Raw genomic sequence first — 24,382 nt, forward strand, 5'->3', positions numbered from 1 at the left:
ACACACAAACACGCTCGCGCGCTTACATGCACACGCACATGCGCGAGTGTGCGTTCGCGTGTATGTGTGTGTGTTTGCGCATGCTCAGGTGTGAGTGTTTTCACATGCTCAAGTGTGTGTGCACGTGTGTGTGTGTGTGTGTGTGTGTGTGTGTGTGTGTGTGCTTGTGTGCGCGCGGGCGTATAATGAGTGCGCGAGCGCGTTTGCCTGTGTGCGCGCGCGCGCGTGAGCACACACAAGTGTACGCACGCACGCGCACACCATTTTTTTTCATAACTATAATGAAACAATTTTTTTTCCCCCATAATTTTTCCTTTTAAAATAAGTGCGTTTTGTGAAGAGGTGCGTCTAACACGTCAGCAAATATGTATAATAGGTTTTTGTGGTGGTATTAATTTCTCTCTCTCTCTCTCTCTCTCTCTCTCTCTCTCTCTCTCTCTCTCTCTCTCTCTCTCTCTTCATAGCTATACTCTCAATATTTTAACTAGTACAAAGTATTACTTTCAAAAAAGACATTTGTGGTCCTAACTATGGTATTTAATATAGTTACAGTTATACACTACACAATTACAAATGTAATGTAAAGTATAAGAAAGCACGGCTAATCTACTGTTTATATGTGTATAGTCCCTTTATACCTCCAAGGTTTCGCTGTTAGTGTCCGCTCTCAGGGTGGGATGGTGTAGGTGCTGTCTGCAGCACATCCCTTCCCTTCTCAGACATCAGGCATGTGTATGTGAGTGTGTGTGGGGGGGGGGAGGGGATCCCTCCTATTGTTCTCCGAAAATGCACCTCCATGTTTGCACCTTGCTTAGTCATACTCTTTCAACTCTGTCAGCATGTACCCTTCCTTCTTTCTGGAAGTTTACCTATATTCAGCCTGTTCCTAAAAAGGGTGACTGTTCTAATCCGTCAAACTACCATTCTATTGCTTTAATTTCCTGCTTATCTAAAGTTTTTGAATCTATCCTCAACAGGAAGATTCTTAAACATTATCACTTCACAACCTTCTATCTGATCACCATTATGGGTTCCGTCAAGGCTGCTCTTCTGGTGATCTTCTGGCTTTCCTTACTGAGTTTTGGTCATCCTATCCTAGAGATTTTGGTGAAACTTTTGCTGTTGCCTTAGACATATCAAAAGCTTTTGATAGTCTGGCACAAAGCTTTGATTTCCAAATTACCCTCCTATGGCTTCTATCCTTCTCTCTGTAACTTCATCTCAGGTTTCCTTTCTGACCGTTCTATTGCAGCTGTGGTGGATGGTCACTGTTCTTCTCCTAAATCTATTAAGTGGTGTTCCTCAGGGATCTGTCCTGTCACCTACTCTCTTCCTATTACACTATGCTGCAAAATTTCACTTTTGGCTTGTCCTTGACCCCAAACTATAATTTTCCAGTTATTTCCATCTAAACAAAATAGAAAGTAAGTCATTTTAATCCGAAAACTTTGCCTTTGTGGTTAGAACAATGAATTTACATTTTTGCCTTATTTCATTATAGTATGGGTTAGTATTGGCTTTTATGTCAGGTAAAGAGACCTTTGCAAAATCTCAATTGTTTATCTAATTGCTTTTGAAATGTTGCAAATAAATTAAAACAATGAAAGAAAGAATATAAAGTATTCTAAGGATTTTTTAAAAATTTGATAAGATTATTCTTGAACTGACCAGATATAGCAAGAAATTTCTCATTTAGAAAAATTTGCTCACATTTCAGGAGTTTTTTCAAATCCTCCAGAATGTTCTACCAGACACTTTCAGAAGTTTCTACAACATTTTAAAACATTCTATTCAATGTATACATTTCCCGAGTATTCTAGAACTTTCTAGAATACAATAGAAATATGTAGAAATATCAAGAATTTTCTAGTATGATTCAGAATATTTTAGAAAGATTGTGAATGTTCTGGAAAACATTTTAGAAAGACTAAGAATATTTTAGAGTACTGTTTGACAATATAAAATTAGGGGCTTGCAGACCACCAATCAGTTCTGCTTTGGCTGCCTGAGAAGACACATCACAAGAGATGAAATGGCATCAAGAGGCTGCAACCATTCTCCAGATGCATTCTGCTACATATGTGGTCAATTCATTGAGACAAGAGCAAAGAAGTTTTCTGTGACAGAATCTGGAAAAATGTGTTAAGCTTACAAAGCACATTTTGTTGTGCCAGTCTGGACCGAAACAAGACCTGGGCACTTCATATTGCTTGTGAGCACTATAAGAGAACACTAGAAGGTAAAATATCTGTTAGTTTTCAAGAGTAAAATCCAGTTAAGAATTAAGAGTGAAAATAAAATAAGTTTAACAGAAACTCGTACTGTTCTTTTACAGGATGTTATAGAAGGGAAAACAGAGCCATGAAATTTGCTATTCCTAGAATATGGTGTGAACCTACTGATCACTCAACTGGCTGCTTTTTCTGCGTGGTGGATCCTTCCAAACGCCAATCGTGAAAAAATACACTTGCTGTTTTCTATCCATACGTTCCATCTTCCATTGCACCAGCCTTCCTGTACCAGCTCCTCCAGAAAGAAGCAGCAGCAAGTCAGCTGAGCTGAACATAGATGAAGATTGACATCACAGATACAGTTGTAGTTAGAAGGAATCCTTACTACTAAAACCAGAGACCTCAGTGACATCAAGAGATCTTGGTTTGATAAAGTCAAATGGTGAGCTTTTGATTTCAAGGTTGAAGGAATGGGATTTACTTAATGACAACGTGCAAGTGACCAGCCAAAGAAAACATCACAAACATTTCTCCAGCTTCTTTGCAAAGGACAGGCAATGCTAACGCAGTGATGTATCAGGCTTGTTTGATGCTATTGAAATTATTTGCAATGCAGATGAATGGAGACTCTTCATTGACAGCTCCTCTAAAAGCCTGAAAGCTGTACTTCTGCACAATGGAAACAAGTATCCATCTCTGCCTCTTACTTATTCTGTGCATTTTAAGGAGGACTACAACAGTGTAAAGTTTCTACTGGAAACTTTGAACTACAACAAGTACGGCTGAGACGTTATTGGAGACTTCAAGATACTGGCTTTCTTGATGGGACTGCAAGGAGGTTTTACCAAGAATCCCTGTTTTCTCTGCCTTTGGGAGAGTAGAGACAGAACAGCACATTACCAGAGAAACCACTAGCCCCCAAGGATTGTCACTACAGTGGGAGCACACAATATCAAACATGAGCCGTTGGTGAACCCTCAAAAAGTTTTGTTTCCTTCACTCACACATCAAACTGGGTCTCGTGAAACAGTTTGTTACAGCTCTTGCTTGACAAGGAGTCTGCTGCCTTCAGACTTCTTTCCTAAGCTTTCAGAGGCAAAGGTGAAAGGTGGTATCTTCAATGGATCACAAGTAAGGAAAACTATAGAGTGCTCAGAATTTCTACAGAAGCTCACAAAAAAGGAGAAAAAGCTTGGGAGTGTTTCATTGCTGAAGTACAGGGCTTTCTTGGCAGCAACAAAGGTGATAGCTATAAGGAACTGGTTGAAGCTTTAGTGAAAAGCTATGGTGAGATGTCCTGCAGAATATCCTTGGAGATCCATATCCTAGATGCTCACCTCGACAACTTCAAAAAGAGTATGGGAGCAAGTTCAGAGAAACACGGGGAGCGCTTCCACCAAAATATAACGAACTTTGAACAGAGATATCAGGGATCCTTTAATGAAAACATGATGGGAGACTACATTTGGTGGCTCGTGTGTGTGTGTGTGTGTGTGTGTGTGCGTGCGCGCGCATGGGCATAGTTTGTGTGTGAGCGCATACGTAGGTGTTTGTGTGTACGCGCAGGCTCACAGATAGACGTACGCGCTCGAGCATACACACATGCACGTGAGAGAGAGAGAGAGAGAGAGAGAGAGAGAGAGAGAGAGAGAGAGAGAGAGAGAGAGAGAGAGAGAGAGAGAGAGAGAGAGAGAGAGAGCTCGCACGCGCACGCACACACACACACACACACACACACACACACACACACACACATACACACACACACACACACATGCGCGCGCATGCGAACAAATACACACGTATACGCGCGCGCACGCGCGCACACACACACACACACACACACACACACACACACACACATGCACGCGCATGCGAACAAATACACGCGTATGCGCGCGCGCACGCACGCACGCACGCACACACGCACACACACACACACACACACACACACACACACACACGTACACAAAACTTCCAGTCCACAGTCACTCTATCACCCCCATCCCTAGCCTTATTTGTGAAGATTTTGTGTATGACTGGGCCTACACCAAAATTTGTAATACCGTGGATATCAGACCGTTTGGAAATATTAAAGCCACCTACACCTCCCATTACCTGACCAGCTTCCTTGAATTCATCCACAGCCACCTGGACAAGCGAAACACCTTTCTAGCTGTTGCTTTTGTGGACTTCAAAAAAGCCTTTGATCTTGTTGATCACACTGTTGTCATCGGCAAGGCAATAAGTCTGGGTCTCCCACCTAACCTGGTAGCGTGGCTAGCCGACTTCCTCACAGGGAGGCGTCAGGGCTCTGTCTCTTAATTTCCAACAGCTGACATGTGGGGTCCCCCAAGGGACCAAGATGGGTCCACTTTGCTTCCTCCTCCTCATCAATGACACCCTTACTGACACCCCCCATCGCTGGAAGTATGTGGACGACCAGTTTCCAACAAGAACCCGGACTACTCGCCACTGCAAGCAATTGTGGAGCGACTGCAGACGTGGACGGAGGAGAGCAGGATGACCATCAACCACAGCAAAACTGTGGTGATGCATTTCTGTACCTCCTCTGTACCAGTGCCCCCTCCCCAGCTCACAGTGGGCCCTCACCCCCTCCAGGTGGTCTGATGTGACAAGCTTCTCGGAGTCACGGTGGACGACCAGCTAACCTGGAAGCAGCATGTCGCCAGCACCGCAAGATCCGCTACCTACAGAGTGTACATGCTGCGCAGACTCAGGTCGCTGGAGACGCCGACAGACGGCATAAAGGGGGTGTACCTCACCTTCATCCTCCCCAAACTCATGTAAGCCTCACCAGCGTGGTCCTCCTCCCTCACACATACTCAACAGCTACAGCTGGAGAGTGTGCAGAAAAGGGCGTGCAGGGTCATCCTTGGCCCTGCTACACCACCTATGATGAAGCCCTGACCACCCTGAGTCTGTCCAGACTATCTATCCATCAGGCACTGAGAGGCTCTGGAAAAGTTTGCAAGGGGACTGCTGCATCATCCACGTCTCAGACACATGCTGCCGCCTGACGCGCCTCGCCCGGTTCGTGCCACCAGACGCGCGCGCGCGTGTGTGTGTGTGTGTGTGTGCACGCCCACGTTCTCGCGTGCGTGTGTGCGCGCCCGCGCATGCGTGTGTGCTTGTGCGCGTTTATGTGTGCGTATGGGTGTGTGTGTGTGTGTGTAATAATAATACTAATAATAATAATAAACGGTTTATTATTTAGGCAGTTAACAAACTGAAAATGTACAGAGGGGGTGGGGAAATACTTAACATTAATCCTAAAGGTAAGTCTAATCTAGAAGGGACTATTGATTGATGGCTCGCACCATGGTGGGAATCACACTGAGTCTGTACCAGTCCGTGTGCGGCGCCTTTAGGGGCGTTATCTTGTGGTGTCTGGCGGCACAGACCGGGCGAGGCGCGTCAGGCGGCAGCATGTTTCTGAGATGTGGATGATGCAGTAGTCCCCTTCCAAACTGCTCCAGAGCCTCTCGGTGCCTGGTGGATAGTCTGGACAGAATCAGGGTGGTCAGGGCAGTAGTTGGGAAATTGCCATGGGGGTCGCCCCCCTAAAAAGGCTTGCCACCGAGGTCCCCATTGCATGGGGACCTCGGTGGCAAGCCTTTTTAGGGGGGGCTCGACCCCCATGGCAATTACCCGGAGTGGCGATCCATTTCAGGATGGAGACCCTGGCTGTAAATAGGGTGTTGGGGGATGGGAGAGGGGGGGGATGGGGATCCCAACCCCACCCCCAGGAGCGACTCTGATGGCATGCCATATTGCGAGTGTGGACCTTATCAAGTTGCAATGGGGAAACCTGACAGCAATTTTCCGTAGACTTCAGTGGCAGTCCATTTCAGGATGGAGACCCAGGCTTGGGAAAGGGAAGGGTGGTGATTCACGACGGCAACACCAAGGGGGTGGGGGGGGGAGGGACGGTGACGGCGACACTGACGGAGAGGTGGGGGGGGCGTGCGTCCTTATCCTTCGGCGATGATGGAATGACTAAATGAATCAATGATGGTGGGTGGAAAATAATTGAGTGAAAGGGGGGGGGCAGTGGACTGGCGGTCAGACGTAGAAGTTGCCCACACACACGCATGGTTAGGGGGCTGTGACGGCAATGCCGTGTAGGTCGCCCTTTCAGCCTTTCATTCACGGGAATCCTGGAGGGTGGGATGACTGAGTGTTGCCATCACGCGTTCCCTCCAACATCTCAATACATCCCCTATGGTCAAGGTCGTCGCGACTGTCCCACGAGATCCCGTTACCTGTCCATCCTTTTTACCTGGAGAAAGCGTCTGTGACGGCCAGGGCGGAGGGGTGGCCTCTTCCACTTTCACCGACCACCAGCGGCATGACTGACGTAATACTTATGTCGGATGGCGGCCTTATTATTATCATTATTATTATTATTATTATTATTATTATTATTATTATTATTACTATTATTATTATTATTATAGCCGACACGTACTCCCTCCGATATCTCAGTACATTCCCCTATGGTCAAGGTCGTCGCGACTATCCACGCTGTACCACTATAATCTCCAGTCTGTCGACGTATATATGTCATGAAAAAGTAAAGTTTAAAGTCAGTCTGTTAGTTGACAGGGTTTAAAAAACATGTCGTTGAGAGATAGTGACGATATATACGTATACCTATCTTCTCTTGCAGGTGGTAGGTCATTTCCCAAAAACACAACAACAGAATTTGAAAACAGAATCTTACCCATTCATTTAGACACCGGCAGGGATTATGAAGTCGGCCTGTGTAATATTTTATTCCCTAAATATTTCTACTGCATTACGGAAGGGGATCCAAATTCCAGTATATCGTTCTATGGTCAGGTTAAGCAGTCAGACTTTGATATGTATGAATATAATATGTATACCTATCTACCGGAAAGGAATATCATCTCCAATTTTACCGATAAGAACATACCGGCCATAACTAAGGCGATTAATGGACAGATAGTGAGAGAACTTCAAGCAATCTTGAATGACTCCTTTAAGATCTATTTCCCTTACTCGGATATCATTTATTATGACCATGACTTGGAGCGGGTCGTTGTGAATAACGCGATTGTCCCTCCTAATGACGATCGTATTTACAGTGATATAAGTATAAAATTTGCATCGCATATAGCTCGCATTCTGGGTTTCAATCCAAATTTTCGCTACACCGTCTACTTTCAAAGATCTGGCGACGTCATTTCATCTTCCAGCGCGAGCGAAGCTTCCTCCTCATTACCCATAAAATTATTCGCTCAATACGTACCGCGAGCTGATGCAGGGATGGATTATATGTACGTTTATACCGACATCATTTCCCCCTTGCGATTTGGTAACCAACTAGTTAATATATTAGACGTCATACCACTCCCCGGCGACAGCACCAGTAAAGGTGCGAATTCAATTATGTATAAACCACTTTCTGTATCAACTATAGAGAGTGTGGCCATCAAAATTGCTAATCAAAGAGACAAACCTATTCAGTTTGAAGATGGGGAAAACAGTGTTACTTGCGTGTTACATATAAGACCACGTTAACTTTGCGTCTCGGACGTAAAGTTTTGAAGAGAATCGATCAAGGTGGGATAATGGGTGGAGTGGAGGATAATGAAACAGGCAGGCAGGTGTTGCCTACTTCCGAGACAAGTCACGCACCTCGCGACCATCTGCGCGGGAAGCTTCAGTGTTTCCCCGCGCGGCATGGCAGCCGGGACGAAAGTGTTGACAATGTTATAGAAAAAAAAAGAAAAGAAAAATGGGTGTTCACTGTGGAACAGCAGAGGCGCGGCTTTTATGTGAAGTGTGTGGGAGATGGCGCACTAATCCATCCTGCCCCTCATGTGTGGAAGACCAGTGTGATTTATGCGAGCGGTGTGGACTTCTGTTTCCACATCCACCACCAGAACACACCTGCGAAGTTGGCAATCCTGCTTCTTCTGGTAAGCATTATTACTTATTTTGGCGGGAATGTATAATAATAAAGATGAAATGACTGTCAATCTCTACAAGTTTGAACTCTGAGCACATCTTCCTGTACAGGCTCACACTCGATTGAGGTTGGGCAGAACGGCGGCGTAGAAGGCGCATGTCAGCGGGCGTCACAAGGCGGCATTCCACGCGGAGGCGGGGGAAGAGGTGAGAAAAAAAAAAATACTACAAATAATAAACCAATAAATACGGTGCCGCCGCCACTACTAATATTCTTTTTTTTAAGACTCGCCACGGCCGGGACCGAGTGGATTATCGGGGAACGTATTCAATTCTTCCGAGACTTCAATTCCTTCACTACCTACACAAGGTAAATATCAATTCAATAATAATAATAATAATAATAATAATAATAATAATAATAATAATAAACTGTCGCTGCTACTTCTATTTTTTTTCTTCCCAGATACGCCACAAGCGGAGTCGGACCACAATGAGCGCAGCATGGCAGGAGAGTCGGCGGATGCAGACCTTGACGAGCGCGGGATGCCGGAAGAGCCGCGGTTAATTGACTCGAGGGAAAATTTTATGAGGAGCTTCACCAGACATCAATATGACATACCTGATCATGTAAGCAGAGATCCACTCGGTCTACTTACCGAATACAGGGAGTTCTTTATACGGGAAATTAGATCATATTTCACGTTGCATGGCTCGCCATTTCCCCCTACCCTGAAAATATTTTCACACATTTCTCTGTTACTAGTGAAATTCTCTACCTTAGGCGAGGATGAACATCGAGTCATTCATATTGCTTTTAGAGCACGACTGATCACCTATCAAGATGTGCCTGACCTTGTTGATTTATGGATCCATCAGCTGAACAGTCGGCTGGAAAGCCTTACCAGCGAGACTGAAGGATCTGGTTTTATCATTTCAAGAGTACAGAATTTTTTCATCAACTATTGCTTACACGTCGCATGTAGTGGCATAGGAGATTATGTTGCTTATCCTAGAGGCGTGCGAGGAGGGAATGAAATTTTCAATCCTGATGGCCGACATTCATCCTGTGTTATTCAGTGTTTGGCGGCTTTCAGACTTCATGCTCGAGGTGTACCTTGGAAAAGAATTCCAAAAATATTACGGAGACGGCATGGCGGAGAGAAATACGTCACGCGCGGAAAAGTAGACAGTCCAGTGACTTGGGAGAACTTGAGTCAATTAGAAAGATTAAATTGTCTGTCTCTGGACGTTTATACACTGACAAAAAGCGGTGAGATATACTATTTAACATTATCAAGAAAAGGCTCGCGGAAGTATAAAACTGTAGTCTCACTCCTTTTACTAGGCGGAAGACATATGACGCTCATTAAAGACGTGGAGAAGCTGCACCGGAAATTGACGAGAAGCTGTCCCACCCCAGAGGGTCATCAGTTTTGCAAAATATGTTTCAGCTCAGTTCCCAAGTCTGTCAGTTTGAGCGATCACGAGTGTCACTGCGACTTCACTCAAACTCTTCTCTTTCCAGGTGACGGTGAAAAAGTAAAATTTAAAAATTTTGCCTACACCTATCAGCCTGCATACTTAGCATTTTTTGATTTTGAAACTATGATAAAACCTAAGGAGAATAGGAGTGTGATAGCTGAACATGACCCAATTGGATACTCGTATCTCATCATCAATAGGCATGGAGATGTTGTGGAAAAGAGAAGTTATTTCGGTGAAGATCCCATGAATAATTTCATTGATAGCCTATCCAATGCTTGGGGAATCATCAAGGAAAGTGTAGTTAGCTATCCAATTAGCATGTCTGCGGAGGATGAAGACCACTTCAAACGTCAGCGTCACTGCGAGCTCTGCCATCAACCCTTTAATATAAAAACCCCACCTCATAAACATCACGACCACTCATTACCACAAAATAATTACAAGGGGGCATTGTGCGCGCGATGCAACCTCCAGTGTCGTGACATGAGAAAATATCTCATCACTCTGGCACATAATATGAGCTTTGACGTCTCCTTAATCATAAAAGACCTTCACTTGCCAGAGTCGCACGTGGACATCCTTGCCACGTCAGAATCGCATTTATTGAAAGTAAGGATTAAGGAATTGCAGTTTCAGGACACGCTTTCCATTATGAATGCCGGCCTCGGTCATCTCGCTCAGAGTCACGTGCAGGCGGGCTATAGCACGCGTTACGCCCAGGAAATGGTGAATTACCTCCCCAAGGATGTAAGGCGTGTAATTTGCACTCAAAAACAGTTTCTTTGTTATGAGTACATCACCGACCTTGGCCGCTTAGAAGATCGACAATTGCCACCTCGCGAGGCATTTTATGACACGCTCAAGGGGAAGGCTCTGTCACCTGGAGAATATGAACACGCTCAAAGCGTGTGGAGTATGACATCCTGCCACACTTTAGGCGATTACATAAGACTGTATTGTGAGATTGATGTCGGATTATTAGCCGACACATATCTCAAATATAGATCATACCTGCACGAATTTTATGGGCTGGACGTGGCACATTACGTGTCACTGTCTTCTTATGCTTATGACGCTTTTTTAAAGTCGACAGGCGTTCAACTTGATCCACCTTACGACCCTAACATGTATCACCTGATCAAAAGAAATGTACGAGGAGGCTTTGTAACTTGTGTCAGGCCACACCTGCAGTCAAACCACGAACCCGACGGTGGACCCGGCACCTATGTGTTTTATCTGGACTATAATTCATTATATGCAAGCGTTATGTGTTCCCCCCTGCCTATGGGCGACATCAAAAAACTTTCTCAGTCAGAGATGGATGATTTTTTTGAAGTTGGCATCCAGAATCATGCGACAGATGGTGACGTCGGTTACTGGCTGCATTTAGACAGCTGTGATGTTTCCCCCGACGTGGCTCGGATCACGGACGAGTTCCCTCTGTGCCTCGCACACATGACTATTACAGAAGATGACATCTCGCCGTACAGTAAAAGACTGTTAGAAGCTGAGGGTCGTAAGCTGGGGAGGAAAAATCGTAAACTCGTGGCCAGTCATAAGGGACTGAAAGATCATCTCATCAGTCTGGAATTGCTGCAACTTTTACTCTCACTTGGACTGGAAATACAATGTGTTCATGCTATATATAGCTTCAGACAGGCTCCATACCTTAAACCTTTCATAGAAAGGAACGTCGCTCAGCGTAAAAATGAGACGTGCGCCATTAAAAATCGCATTTGCAAACTGATGTCAAACGCAGTTTATGGTAGATCCATGTTATCTGAAGTGAAGTATGGCCTCCAACAGAAATTAGTGACAAAAAGAAAGTCTTTCCTGAAGTATGCAAGAAATCCATCCTTTAAAAGGGTCCACCAATTAGGCGAGGACCGAGTCATATGTGTCAACAGTAAGAATACGATTAAAATCAGGCAGCCAAATTACTTGGGATACCATATTTTAGAAGTGGCAAAGAAGTACATGTACAACTTTTGGTATCGTGTCATCAAAGCTAATTATGGGGAGAGAGCTAAATTAGCTTATGAAGATACTGACAGTTTCATTTTCAGTCTGCACATACCTACAAACTTAAATGATGAACTGAAACATGGACCCATGGCAAATTTTCTCGACACCAGTAACTTTGCTTCAGATCACCCGTGTTTTAATGGGGAGCGGAAGGGTCAACTAGGCTTGCTGAAATCTGAAACCGGATCCACGCTCATCAAAGAGGCGATTATATTAAAGCCAAAGATGTATTCGCTGCTGTTGGAAGATGACAAGCAAGTATCTCGAGGTAAAGGCATTCCAACTCACCTTCAGCAAAATATATTGCATCAGCAGTATAGGGAAACACTTAATAATGTCGCATGTGGGATGGTAGATTGCTATAATATCAGGAATGTTAAAGGACAAATTTGTACCACTCGTATGCGAAAGCGTACGTTGTCACATTTTGACGACAAGCGCTTTCACGTCGATGGCTATACCTCAAGGGCGTATTATCACCCCGACAATGATCCGCGGGAAAGAGATGTGGAGAATGAGATGGAAGAGAAGGTGGCGGTGGATGTGGGGGAGGTGGAGGTGGATGAGGAAGAGGAGGAGGAGGAGGAGGAGGAGGAGGAGGAAGAGGAAGAGGAAGAGGGGGATGGGGAGGGGGAGGATGGGATAATGAGTGGTCTGTGGCGTGATCGGGAGACTTTCCACGACATTATTCACATCGTGATTAAGGGGTAGAGAAAGAGGGGACGCAGCTGCTAGCAGCCGCCCTTCATGTAATGTAAAAAAAAAACATTTGCACTGACCACGTAGGCTAAGGAAGAGGGGGAGGTGAAGGATGGGTTAATGAGTGGGCTGTGACGTGATCGGGAGTGGCATTCCATGACATTATTCACGTCATAATTAAGGGTTGAGAGAGACCGCGGCCGCTAGCAGCTGCCATTCATGTAATGTAAGAACATTTGTTTTGAGTGTGGGGTTAAGGAGAGGAATGAAAGGGGATTTGTTCATGTACTGTAAGAACATTTGTACTGTCCACGTGGGATAAGGAGGATGAGGAGGAGGAGGCAGAAGAAGAGGAGGTAATGTAAGAACATTTGTACTTTGGTAGGTTAAGGAGAGGGAGGAGGAGGTTGAGGAAGAGGTGTGGGTTGGGGGAGATCCACATCATAATTAGAAGGCAGGGATGAGGATGCAGCTGGGAATTTAGTTATGCTGTTACCTACATGACCATGTAAATAAAAGTTAAGCAATAAATACTGTAAACATATCGTAGCGTCTTTTAGTAACCCTCTGAACTTAACATGGACAAGACATTTAGCGAAGAGATGCTGAATCTCTTCAGATATCCTGCACGCATAATTATTGCAGGTTATACAAATTCCGGCAAAACACACCTCTGCAATAAAATTATAGAGAAATATCAGCATGGATTTAACAGAATTATCATTTGTGGCGTCTCATTGCATTCGCTGCAGCAGAATTCCCCTTTTCAAGATAAGGTCGAAGTGCATGAGAAAATTATTGATCCCGTGATGGATGATGACAGTCCATACGCCGACCCGCAAACGCACACACTCCTGATATTAGATGACAATTTCCTCACGGCTGGCAATTCTCAAACGATAGCAGAGGCTTTCACCAAAGGGAGACATAAAAATTTGTCAGTTATAATGATAGCACAGAATGTCTTTTTCCCCGGAAAGTATGCTAGAACGATAACTTTAAATGCCTCACATTACATTCTTATGAAAAACAGAGATATATATCAAATTGAATGCCTGGGCAGGCAACTTTATGGAAGGGAGCGCGCCAAACACTTTGTGGAAATTTATAAAAATGTCGTGCTTAGACGAGATCACGGTTATTTGTTGTGTGATTTATCCCCGAACGCACCCGAAGAAATTCAACTGCGCACGAATATTGTGGATGAGCCACCCTGTGAGAAAGTCTATCTGCTATGAACGCCGTTTTGGACGAGCTTTACCGGGATATGACGAATCCTGCGGCTTTAGGAGGTGTGCAAGCACTCTACAGAGAGGGGAAGAAAAGGGATAAGAATCTAACACTCCGCGATGTGAGGGCATTTCTGCAGGGCAACCGCACTTATACGCTTCACAAGCCGACGCTGAAACGTTTTCCGCGACGAAAAATTCTCGCTCCTAAACCGTCCATCATTTTAACTTGCGATTTGGCTGATTTTGCAAGGCTGCACAGACACAATGGCGGCGTCCGATACATCATGTTTTGCCTGGACGTCTTCAGCAGGTACTTGAAAGTGGCAACGCTGACAAGTAAATCCGGACGCAGTAGCCTGCAAGCGCTGAAAAAAGTTCTAGAGTCGGGGAGTTTTACAGGCGTGTCGCGTCTTTTTATCGATCAGGGATCCGAATTTTATAATCAAGCAGTGAAAAAATATCTAACTTTGAAAGGTATTACCTTGTATTCCAATTACTCGCGTGAAACAAAGGCGAGTTTGGCAGAAAGGGTCATCCGAACCATAAAGACAAAAATATATAAATATCTCACGCAGAACAATACACTGACATATATTAACGTCTTGCCCACCCTAATAAACACGTACAATCACACCCCACACCGCGGTTTGGGCGGCAACCAAACGCCGGCTCAGGTTCACAGCTTCCGCGAGCTGTCACAAGTCAGGAAGCAATTTAAACGAATGTATTTAAATCGGCCAAGGGGAAAGAAAGTTGTCAGTCATAAATTAGACGTGGGAGACATTGTACGCTTGCAACGTGCTTCCCGAACGCAATTTAAATTCAATAAGGGTTATACCGTCAACAATACCGAGGAGCTTTTTAAGATAAGTCGTGTGGATTACTCACATAAAATCCCTATTTATTTCATAAGGGATTTGGCGGGGGAGGACGTGACCGGCGCTTTCTACAGGGAAGAATTAATCAAGTCCTCTCTTCCTTCACATTACCAGGTCGATATATTACGATCGAAGGTCGAGCGAGGTAAGAGAAAGTACTTCGTCCACTGGCGTGGATATCCAGATAAATTTGACAGCTGGATAGATGCGGACGACTTAGTATAAGATATGGATGAGGAAAAACCATTGATATTGAAGTACAAGGATTTGGTTTTCCTCCTCTCGCACGTCACCCCTAAATTGCGGAAGCAGGTCTTGCAAAGTTTGAATAAGCGCGAAGTCAATTGCATCTCGGAAATATTCGCCAACTTTTTGAAGAAACGCCTGACGGACGACGATACCATCATTTTTTTTTTGCGGTTTTAGATAAATAGCCTGCTGCTTTATTTGTGCTGCTAGCATTTTTAATTGTTATTACTTATATTTAAATTACTGGACTGCGGTTACATTTAGGTATTTTACTTGTTCTTGTTTTTTGGCAGTGTTTTTCTTGTGTTTGTTTAGTTTATTTAGGTGATGGCCTACAGTTTTATTATTTATTCATAGACAACAATTTGTCTCGAATGTTTTCAAGTTATTTTAAATTATTTAATTAACTTACATTTTTTTATAATGTTGTTTTATGATCTTTTGTAACATGCTGTGGTCAATAAACTATCTATCTATCTTCTATCTATCTGTGTGTGTGTGCACATGCACGCATCAGGAGAATGATTGCAGCCTCATGATGTGTCTTCTTAGGCAGGCAAAGCAGAGAACAGCACACATTACTAGGACACATCAGATAGGTCATATGACACCACTGGTGGATCCACTCTATGAACCATGCCCATCACACTGTTATCATCAACAATATGTAGCAAGATTTTTGTCTTTGACAAGCAAGTGGTATTTTCCAACTTTTCATTGCAAAATAATAGAAAATATCCATTATTCCTGTCGAACTTTGCTTTTGTGGCTTTTAGAATGATTTTTTGCCCCCAAAATAGCAAAATTTCACCATTTTTGACAGCAAAAAAAAAATCATAATAATAATGAAACTAATTTTTAGGATTAAAAAAACAGTTTTTCTTGATTTGCAAGAATAAAACAAATCACTTTCACAAATGAGCCCTCAAATGTAGTCTCCCATCAGGTTTTCATTAAAGGATCCCTGATATCTCTGTTCAAAGTTCATTATATTTTGGTGGAAGCACTTCCCTTGTTCCTCTGAACATGCTCCCATATTGCTCCTTGAAGTTGTCGAGGTGAGCATCCAGGATATGGATCTTCAAGGACATTCTGCAGGCTATCTCACCATAGCTTTTCACTAAAGCTTCAACCAGTTCCTTACAGTTATCAGCTTTGTTGCTGCCAAGAAAGCCCTGTACTACAGCAATGAAACACTCCCAAGCTTTTTCCTCCTTCTCTGTGAGCTTCTGTAAGAATTCTGAGCACTACATAGTTTTCATTACTTGTGATCCAATGAAGATACCAGCTTTCACCTTTGCCTCTGAAAGCTTAGGAAAGAAGTCTTGAAGATATTTGAAGGCAGCAGACTCCTTGTCAAGCAAGAACTGTCAAAAACTCAATTCTATCAACTTGACGCAACCTTTCAGGCAACTATCCCCTCTAATTCAGTGACACTTAACTGTCCCAACCTTCCAGACAAGTATCCCCTCTTCTTCAGTGACACTCAACTGTCCCCCTCTTCTACACTGAACATCTTCAGTCTGTCCTTTTCTTATAATCTAAACTGTAAACTTCACATCTCACCTCCAGCTAAAACAGCTTCTATGAAGTTAAGTGTTCTGAGACATCCCTGCCAGTTTTTCTCACTCCCCATCCCCACTGCTAACTCTGTACAAGGGCCTTATCCATCCATGTATGGAGTATGCTTCACATGTCTGAGAGGGTTCCACTCATAATGCTCTTTTAGACAGAGTAGTCAAAAGCTTTTCATCTCATCAACTCCTCTCCTCTAACTGACTGTCTTCAGCCCCTTTCTCATCACTGCAATGTTGCATCTCTTGCTATCTTCTATCACTATTTCATGCTAACTGCTCTTCTGGTCTTGCAAACTGCACGCCTCAACTCCTCCCACAACCTTGCTGCACGAGACTCTTCTCTCATCCCTATTCTGTCCACTTCTCTAATGCCAGAATTCTCAATCATTCATCCCTTTCTCTGGTAAACTCTAACTCCCTGCCTGCTTCAGTGTTTCCACCTTCCTATGACTTGAACTCCTTCAAGAGGGAGGTTTCAAGAAACTTATCCTTCAATTTTTGAAGTTCAAGAGGGAGGTTTCAAGAAACTTATCCTTCAATTTTTTACTACTGCTTCAGACCCTATTCTCTACTACTTCTATTACCCTATTACTACTGCTTCAGACCAGCATCTCATTGGGCTTTTTTTTATTGGATTTATGTTGTCCTTGGCCAGTGTCCCTCCAAAAAAAATAAATAAATAAATAAATAAATAAATAAAAAATAAAAGGTTTCTAGCCCCTTTGTTGTGAGGGCTACCTTGCCTCCTGGCATGAAAAAAATGTTTAAACTTGCTGTTGCTGGATTTTTTTTTTCTTTTTTTTTTTTATGCAATTAGTACATCTAAAAGATGTACTAATTTTTTTATTTCAACATTGCCACGACTCAATGGGAGGGGGTGTTGTCTGCTGACAAGAATCTCATTGGAAGTGGTTGACATTAGGGTCTTAATTATCACATCAGTAAGAAGATATTCTTGCAACTGTAATGTAGTTATATATGGTTGACTGGTATATCCCAAACATGAAAGAAGTGAATGTGGCAATTTGAAGGCACCATTCTTATCCCTACCATTCATGAAAATAGAAAACTGTAGAGGCACCACACAACCAACCCAGTTTCACTTCAGTGCTTGCCTCCTTTAAAAATAAATGTCTTAATTCCCTCCAATACGTACCTTGGTTTTGTGATACAGTCTCTAGTCTCCAGAAGTGCTGGTAGCAAATGTCTGTCCATCAGGTCCTGGTGTGCTTGAGAACTTTTAAGGTTAGGCGAGTCTTGAGATCCACCAAGGTGGTCACTGTGTTGGCCTGTGGAAGTTGAATGAAGATAGTGAGTGGAGCCATGCAGTGGGAAGTGGTGGCAAGGCTTGACCTGTGTCTGATTGTGTGGAACAGTGAGTAATGCTGGATATGCTCAGGTGGAAGTAGGTAACTGTCCAATTCTTGCTTTGATGACAACAGTGTGACGGGCATGGTTCATAGAGTGGATCCACCAGTGATGTTGTGTGTCCTGTCTGATGTGTCCTACTAGTGTGTGCTGTACAGTATCTGTCCCAGCACAAGTCAGTCTTTATGCATATTTATCAAAATCAGTTTGGTCTGGGCCATGAGTGGGAGAGCCTCATTTGCCATCATGTCAGCACCCACTGCACTCTCCTATATCATTAATTAATCACATTCCGGAGAATCCCACTGTTAATCATATTAGTACATGGTTTTCTCAAGGGCCACATGAAGCCATGAGAAACCATTTTTCACTATCAGCTTACTTTTTGAAAGCTTACATTTGATCCCCACATCACCTTACTGACATTCTCTAGGTAACTGCAAAGTGGCATTTCATTTGTAGATTTACACAATAGCATAGTATTATTAACAGGTATGAATTCTGCAAAGTGGCATTTCATTTGTAGATTTACACAATAGCATAGTATTATTAACAGGTATGAATTTGAAGTATTCTTCACTGATGCAATTCCTTGTCTTTGCTCATTTACAAGATTTTGTGAATATGGAACCATTAATACTCCAACATGCACATACTCAAGTACTGGAGAAACTAAAAAACTTAATTTTTGGGGTCTGATAATGAGAATTGAAAACTAAGATATTTCTACATCTTTCACAAGCACCATCTCCTCTCCTGGGGCATCCCCAAAGCAGGTGTAGCAATGACAAAAGCCTCCACCTCTCCCTATGCAAATTTCCTCATTCTTCCATGCTTGTCCTCTTAATACTTTACCCTATTCTTCCACCTTCCAAGTGGCCTTCAACAATTAACTTCACTCACATACACTTTCTTCTATAACCTCACCTCTCAAGGCCACACCGTTTCCTTGTGTTCCTTTCCCTGCATTCCACCACTCTACTCCACTGTTTGCTAAGGAACTCGTACCACATTTCTTGTACATGTTCCTCTTGACTTGTCACTGATATTACTACAAATAATTTCCACAGCATTCACTCTTGACTGATATGCCCTACCCCATACCCAGGTCAGATTTATCTTCTGTCATTGTTGGCATAAAACCTCTTTACACCCAAGAATACATTTCTCTTCCAAAACTTTTAAATTATTCTATAACAGGTTTCACAACCCCCTCTCACCTCTCTATTTCACTTCTGCCTTGTGATGTTTTCTTCATTAACTTTCATCTCCTTCATACAGCCATCCATAAAAACCTGAAACAACCAGAGACATTACACATCCCTGTCTCACTTCTGTTCTTTGTTCATGTAACAAAACTGTCCCATACTCTACCTACTACCCTCATGACTTCTGGCATCTAGCCAAACACATCTCCAATAACTTTGCTTCTTCTTTCCCTCCTTTATTTCAAACAGATGGCACCACTATTATCATTTCAACCAGATGGCACCACTATTATTACATCTATCTCTAAAGCTGAACTCTTTGCTCAGACCTTCGCTAAAAACTCTACCTTGGAAGATTCAGGGCTTGTTCCTCCCTCTCCACCCTCTGACTACTTCATGCTACCTATTAAAATTCTTCACAATGATGTTTTCCATCCCCTCACTGGCCTAAACCCTCTGAAGGCTTATGGACCTGATGGGATCCCTCCTATTGTTCTCCAAAACTGCACCTCCATGCTTGCACCCTGACTAGTCAAACTCTTTCAACTTTGTCTGTCAACATCTACCTTTCCTTCTTGCTGAAAGTTTGCCTACATTTATCCTGTTCCGAAAAAGGGTGACCATTCTAATCCCTCAAACTACCGTCCTATTGCCTTAATTTCCTGCCTATCTAGAATTTTTTAATCTATCGTCAACAAGAAGATTCTTAAACATCTATCACTTCACAACCTTCTATCTGACTGCCAGTATGGGTTTCGTCAAGGCCACTCTACTGGTGATCTGGCTTTCCTTACTGAGTCTTGGTCATCCTGTTTTAGAGATTTTGGTGAAACTTTTGCTGTTGCCTTTGACGTATCAAAAGCTTTTGATAGAGTCTGGCACAAAGCTTTGATTTCCAAACTACCCTCCTATGGCTTCTATCCTTCTCTCTGTAACTTCATCTGAAGTTTCCTTTTTGATCGTTCTATTGCTGCTATAGTAGATGGTCACTGTTCTTCTCCTAAATCTATTAACAGTGGTGTTCCTCAGGGTTCTGTCCTGTCACCGACTCTCTTCCTATTATTCATCAATGATCTTTTAAACCACACTTCTCGCCCTATCCACTCCTACCCTGCACTTTTCCAAGTCTACTCAAAGATGTCATGAAGTAAACAGTTCACACAGGGAAGCCACAGAATGCCTGACTTTTGACCTCTCTAAAATTTCTGATTGGGGCAGAGCAAACTTAGTATTATTCAGTGTCTCAAAAACTCAATTCCTCAATCTATCAACTCAACACAACCTTCCAGACAACTATCCCCTCTTCTTCAATGACACTTGACTGGCCCCCTCTTCTACACTGATCATCCTCGGTCTGCCCTTTTCTTATGATCTAAACTGGAAATTTCACATCTCATCTCTAGCTAAAACAGCTTCTACAAAGTTAAGCATTCTAAGACATCTCCTCCAGTTTTTCTCACCCCCCCAGCTGGTAACTTTGTACAAGGGCCTTATCTGTCCAGGTATGGAGTATGCTTCACATGTCTGGGTAGGGGGGATTCCACTCATAACGCTCTTTTAGACAAGGTGGAATCAAAAGCTTTTCGTCTCATCAACTCCTCCTCTCTAACTGACTGTCTTCAGCTTCTTTCTCATCGCCAGAATGTTGCATCTCTTGCTATCTTCTACCGCTATTTTCATGTTAACTGCTCTTCTGATTTTGCTAACTGCATCCCTCCCCTCCTCCTGTGGCCTCACTGCACAAAACTTTATTCTTTCTCTCACCCCTATTCTGTCCACCTCTCTAATAGAAGAGTTAACCAGTATTCCCAATCATTCATCCCCTTCTCTGGTAAACTCTAAGATTCCCTTCCTGCTTCTGTATTATCACCTTCCTATGACTTGAACTCCTTTAAGAGGGAGGTTTCAAGACACTTACCCTTCAATTTTTGACCCTATTCAGGACTGGCATCTCAGTGGGCTTTTTTTTTTTTTTTTTTGTTAGATTTTTGTCGCCCTTGGCAAGTGTTTCTCCTACATAAAAAAAAAAAAAAAAAAAACAACACACATGTACTTGCATCAATGTAAAAAGCTTTAAGATTCCTTCCAACAAGTGGCTTTCAACACAAGTTTTAGGAAAACCCCAATAAACTTTCTTATCCACTCTTATCATATCCTTTTCAAAATCCACAAATTATTGTCCATAATATTGGGTACAGTAAAGGTACACCCATCTTTTCCTCTTCCCTTTTGTTCATCAACACCACACCACACCACACTTTCCACTCCCACCCCCATCTCACTCATCTCAATTCATGCAATCACATGTTCCAGATCATGTGCATCTCTTACATACCTGCTATGTTAATTTTTCCCTTCCAATCACTTTATACTATTCATCTACATCAAATTCACTTAATTTACATTTAATGAGGTGGAGCCTCCTCTCTGCCTTTAGCATTGTTGTCCTGCCTACAATGGGGTCCCTACCAGCTGGCAGTACTGGCAGGAGTAGCACTGCCATACAGGCCACCAAATTATCTAATTAAAAGATTATTCAAATAAGAAATAGAGAAAAAGAATTATAAAAAAAATATACCACCCCAATAATGAAAGGCCAGTGGAATGACTAGACAAATAGGTAAACTGAGTTAAGAACTACATACCTACTGAAGGCAATACTGAATAAATATATAGTAAGGTAACTAGTGTATCTCGAGGTGTCTATACCACAACCAGATACACACAAAAGAAACAGTAATGAATTCTGTGGTGTGTGTGTGTGTGTTGAATACCCCTCTCATGGAGTATTTAGGCTATACTAAATATGTCTATGTCTACCAAATATACAAGACAAAAAATATTTATAATCTCTTAAATCTGCATCATTTAAAACACACACACACACACACACACACACACACACACACACACACACACACACTCCAGTACAAGAAAATATGCTTACATGCCTGTAGTGGTGGTGTAGGGTGCAGGTACCACAAGATGTCTGGCCAGCAAGGTGAAAGATCAGAATCAGCCCATTCACCACACAATCTTCAACCAGTACTTTTTACATTACACGTTTCCTGACTAGAAAAGAATTTGTTAGGTGAATGGGTGAGAGCGTACAAGCAAACTAGTGTTATGATCACATAACTCTTAAAGAAAAATTAAAGATATGGTAAACAACAATCTAGCTTATAACTTTAGTTATACAAAAATAAACATGAAAAATGTGATAAAAAGATATTAAACCCGTACAGCTTATGACTACCCAACACCAAGACATAATATATCCCAACTTACAGTGTTTACTAATAATCCTAAGGGTGGGAGAAAATGCGGTGAAGGACTATTGCTAAAGATACTAAAGCAAGTCCAAACCCTTGAATATGATGCCCAGAGCTTGCCTTTGATCAGCCTAAGAGTCCACTCTTGTCTAACCACAAGGTTAAGGGGGACCCAGCAGGTACAGATCAGAGGTAGGTGGAGAGAGCCTAGTGTGAACTCTCTCCTACTGGACCAGGCAGCTTTGCCATTGCCTCGGAATGGGGTCCTTGTGGAGCCTCGCACCTAAAGAGACGGAACTGAGACGGGTGTCGAGACAGGTGACATGACGGAGCAGCTGATTTGAGCATGGTCCAAAGGTGACGACTGGCGGGACAGATGCAGTGGTCATAACACTGGAATCAAACTACACAATCCTGTTCTCCAGAAGTAAAAATTGTTAATACATTAGTCTTATTAGTAACCTTATGTCTTGAACCTGAAAAAAAAAAAATACAGTAAAACATCCATAAACTAAACCACATGGGCCGAAGTGACAAGTGGCTTATATGAAAGTTTGGTTTATCCGACGATAAACGTTTTTTGGCTGGTTTCTATGTAAGTACATAAACATGTACGTTTACTAATATTTATAGCACATTTGTTAGCACATTATAAGCCCCAAGATAGATATTTATAGCATTTTGTTATTACACTGTTACACAGTATACACAACGCACTAACTGGTCACTTAAGCGTTCACTTAACATTACACAACTACAAACTTAAGTGTTCACTTAAGAGCTCACTTAACTGTACACAACATACTGGTCACATAAGAGCTAACATAACGTTATGCATGGGCTGCCAGTGTACTTTTGTTTGTCATTCCGAGTTACCGTATGGGCATTTGGGTTATCTGATATTCAGCTTACTTGGCTTCAGTTTAGGGAAGTTTTACAGTACTATACATATGCAGTGTGGGAGCGAGTGTTGTCACAATCCCGGTTATCTTTCCAAGAAAGTGGACGGTACACTGATCCCAGAAAGTTTTAAAGGTCTGAAGTGTATCATCCCCTTGCCTCAACAAATTCCACCTCAAATACACCTTTTCCCTTACATATACATACAAATGAAGAACTTAAATTATGAAGAGAATAATACTACATGATATAAAATGAGTAAATAAGCCTTATACTGACATAACTAAGAATAAAAGATACGTTTAGAAGGAAAACGGAACATGGGGGGACACTAAGAAAACGTGTTCCTTTGCAAGGTAAATTCGGCCAATAACATGACAGTATGTATATGCGTGAGAGGTTGTGTCTGCTTGAGTGTGGGCGTGCACGTCAGTAGGTGTGCATACATGAGCGTGGGCGTGAGCGTACGTATATGCGTCAGGGGTCGTGCGTAGGTGAGTGGGCGTGTATGTGTGAGTGGACGTGTGCGTATATGTGAGTGTGGGCGTGCGCATATGTACAGTACGAGTGTGGGTGTGCGCGTATGTGCAAGTGTGGGTGTGGGTGTGTGTGTGTGTGTGTGTGTGTGTGTGTGCAAGTGTGGGTGTGCGCATATGTACGAATGTGGGAGTGCAAGTAGGCGTTAGTGTGGGCGTGCAAGTACGCGCCATTTTGGGTGTGCGAGTAGGCCCTAGTGTGGGCATGCATGTGGACGCGCGTGTGGGAGGCGAGTGTGGGAATGCGTGTGGAAGGCGAGTGTGGGCGTGCATATGGGACGCGAGTATGGGCGTGTGTATGGTGCGCGAGTATGGGCGTGCGTATGGGGCGCGAGTATAGGTGTGCGTGGACGTGCATGTGGACGTGTGTGTGGGCGCAAGTATGGACGAGCTTGTGGGGCGCGTGTGGGCGTGCGTGTGAGCGCGAGAGTGGGGGTGCCTGTACAAATGCGTGTGTGGACGTGCGTGCATGAATGCGTGAGTGTGGACGTGCGTGCATGAATGCGTGAGTGTGGACGTGCGTGTACAAATGCGTGTGTGGGCGTGCGTGTACAAATGTGTGTGTGGGCGTGCGTGTACAAATGAGTGAGGGTAGCCGAAATGATCAACCAGTTATATTTAAATAATGTGACGGTTCTTACCATGGATCACACTTGTGTCAAATTATTAGTGCTGGGTCAGTCAACAGACACTATCTTGTATCACAAGGCTCTTTATTAGATCCTCTGTACTAAGTTTGCCTCTGGCATGGGCGTGAAAGC

The 24,382-nt window shown here is 43.2% G+C and overlaps 1 long non-coding RNA gene across 7 annotated transcripts in view; it reads right to left on the reverse strand.

Moving 5' to 3' along the window:
* Window positions 1-24,382, reverse strand: part of LOC135101029 (uncharacterized) — a 34,064-nt gene that overhangs the window by 6,820 nt on the left and 2,862 nt on the right. The window contains exons 2-6 of one of the 7 annotated variants that reach the window (XR_010268997.1): window positions 24,263-24,381; window positions 22,202-22,468; window positions 21,861-21,985; window positions 18,926-19,000; window positions 17,494-17,626 (exon numbers count right to left, since the gene is read on the reverse strand). This is a non-coding gene — a long non-coding RNA (uncharacterized LOC135101029). Of the gene's footprint in view, window positions 1-17,493; window positions 17,627-18,925; window positions 19,001-21,860; window positions 21,986-22,201; window positions 22,600-24,262; window position 24,382 lie in introns of all 7 variants that reach the window. The other 6 variants (XR_010269002.1, XR_010269000.1, XR_010268999.1 and 3 more) reach the window with 6 other exon arrangements.

The sequence above is a fragment of the Scylla paramamosain genome, chromosome 1, assembly GCF_035594125.1.
Source record: "Scylla paramamosain isolate STU-SP2022 chromosome 1, ASM3559412v1, whole genome shotgun sequence".
In the NCBI taxonomy this organism is placed as follows: domain Eukaryota; kingdom Metazoa; phylum Arthropoda; class Malacostraca; order Decapoda; family Portunidae; genus Scylla; species Scylla paramamosain.